Raw genomic sequence first — 2,516 nt, forward strand, 5'->3', positions numbered from 1 at the left:
TTGGGTTAGGTCTGTAGGGGTTTCGAGGTTTTTTTGGATGTTAGGGCTTGAGGCTTTTTTTGTAAGGGCGGTGAGGGTTCCAGTGAGTGCTGGTAAATGCAGTTCTCGAGCACTCGGCCTGTGATTGGCCATGCTGGCTGTGCGGGGAATGCTGGTAGGTGTAGTTTTCCAGCACTGGGAGGCCATGTTGTGTGCCCAGAGCATGCCGGGAGATGTAGTTCTCGGGACTCCGGACTTCCGGGAGGCCATGTTGCGTACCCACAGTATGCCGGGAAATGTAGTTTTTGGATTCGGGACTTCCGGGAGGCCATGTTGAATGCCCAGAGCATACCGGGAGATGTAGTTCTCGGGAACTAGGGTTAGGGGCTAGGGCTGGGGCTAGAGTTAGGGTTTCGGGTGAGGGTTGGGGTTGGGGGTTATTGTTAGGGTTAGTGGTTTAGGGTTAGGCTTAGAAGGTTATGGTTAGGGATAGGTTAGGGGTAGGTTTAGAGGGTTAGGGTAAGGGTTAGGGGTTAGGGGTTGGGACTGTGGTTAGGTTTAGGGTAAGGGTTAGGGTGAGGGTATTAGGGTTAGGGTTCGGGTTCAGATTAGGGTAAGGGTTAGGGCAAAGGTAAGTGTTAGGGTAAGGCTAAGGGTAAGGCTTAGGGTGAGGATAAGGTTTAGGGAAAGGGTTAGGTTTAGGGTAAGGGTAGGGTAAGCTAATGGTTAGGATAAGGGTAAGGGTTAGGGTAAAGGTTTTCATTTGTTAAAGCTGAAACGCAGTATGCAATCTGGGACGTCACAGCCAGAGCTGCCTATGGCAAGGTGAGAGAGGAAAAGATGGAGCAGATGTTCTACTCCTAGTTTTTTCTTTATACGTAAATAAAAGTTTGAGCTAATTCCAGTTGGAAGAGTTCCAATTACTTGCTTGGTCATAATGTCTTTTAATATTGAAAACTGCAGCAAAAGCATGGGGATTTTTGCTTCTAGAAACACCCTAGTTCTCTTGTCTGCACTATGCATGCTTTTGAGCTAAAACTGATTAAAAAATAAAAAGAAAAATCACACACACACACACAAAAAAAAAAAACACACACCACAGCTGCTGCTGCTCTCTTCCTACTTCCTTGTGCTTTGCCCCTACCCTTCCCAGGTGATTGGGTTTGGGTGCTAGTCGGGGCCAAATGGTATGTGAGTCCCAGGCATCCCCTCAGAGAGCTCATTCTGCTTGGGCTGCTCTTTGGGGTGTTTGTTTTTCCTTCGGTCAGTTGCAGGCTTCTTCAGGTGGATGAGAGTTTATGGACTGATGCGTTTCCAAGTAGCGAGGGGTACGCACATCTTTTTGAGGTAACAGCTAGTAGGATCTGTTAGAATAAACTAATGTAGTATTGATGCCTTTATTGCATGCAGTTCTTTATCAGGTGAGTAACTGTTGCGAGTAACTGAAGTCAATGTTACTTGGTGTGTTTGCTATGCAGTGCCTGTGCGGACTATTGCACGAGACACAGCTTTCTGACATCTGGCCCAGCAACTACTAAATAAGGGGAGGGGAGAAGCTGAAGAACGACCAAAGGACAAAGCCTGGGAGGAAGACTACGAGCCTTCAGTACGAGCGGCCCCCAGAGGGACCACCGGAGACTGATAACGCCTGCACCAGTGGGAGGGTTTGGATTCTGGGAACTAATTAGAATAACCCTGCCTTTTGTAGAAGTAGTAATGAATATGTATTAGCCTAGCAGCATAAAAACCAGCCGCCTGATGTAACTTGTGTGCGTCTTGGTGGAGCAGAGACTCCTGGCGCACCCAGCGCTGCTTGCTTACCTCTATTCCTTTAATAAATCATAAACATTAATTGTAAGCCTATTTGGGACTCGGTCATTTATTACAAGTGGGACCTCCCGATGGGTGGAAGCTGTCGGGATAGCTCGGGATGCTGAGGCGTGGTGCTGCAAGGAGGTTGGTGGTCGGTGGCGCCCTGGGGCAGGCCGAATTGGGAGGGGGCGAGGCAGCGGGTGGTCGGTGGCTTCTGTGGAAAAGGCGCTTGTATGGGGGGCTGCGCATTCAGAGGAACCTTGACAGGCTGCAGATAGGGGCAGGCAGGAACCTTTTGAAGTTCAGGAGAGGGAAATGCCAAGCCCTACCCCTAGGGAGAAACACCTCTGTTTACCAGCACTGGCTAGCTCGATACTGAATAAGCATTTCTTCATGGAAGGGGTGCTTTGCTATTAGAACAGGCTGCCCGGGGAAGTGGTAAGAGACCGGATCCTTGAAAGTATTGAAGAGCCATGTGGACATAGCCCGGGAGTCCGGCCTCCGGCAGGGCGGGAGCTGGCTCTTCCGAGCCCCTGTGCTCCGGTCTTGTGCGACGCGTTTGCAAGCAGCACCGGGTGCCGGGTCCGACATCGGACGGTTCGGGGACGGCGATTCCGGGGCCGTCGGCTAGCGGGGGCCGGCTATGTCGTGTCCCGGGGATCCGACTTCAGGGGGCGTGGGGGCCGGCCGTGCAGTGAAGCGGGGGGCTGGCGTCCGCCGGCTTT

At 51.5% G+C, this 2,516-nt stretch overlaps 1 long non-coding RNA gene across 1 annotated transcript; it reads left to right on the forward strand.

The window, feature by feature from the left end:
- The first annotated feature begins 1,164 nt into the window (after window positions 1-1,164).
- LOC311441866 lies at window positions 1,165-1,842 on the forward strand. The gene is made up of 2 exons (XR_014696303.1): window positions 1,165-1,326; window positions 1,458-1,842. It is a non-coding gene; the product is annotated as an uncharacterized lncRNA (long non-coding RNA).
- Window positions 1,843-2,516: the final 674 nt, after the last annotated feature.

The sequence above is a fragment of the Aythya ferina genome (assembly GCF_964211825.1).
Source record: "Aythya ferina genome assembly, chromosome: 10".
NCBI classification, from domain to species: Eukaryota; Metazoa; Chordata; class Aves; order Anseriformes; family Anatidae; genus Aythya; species Aythya ferina.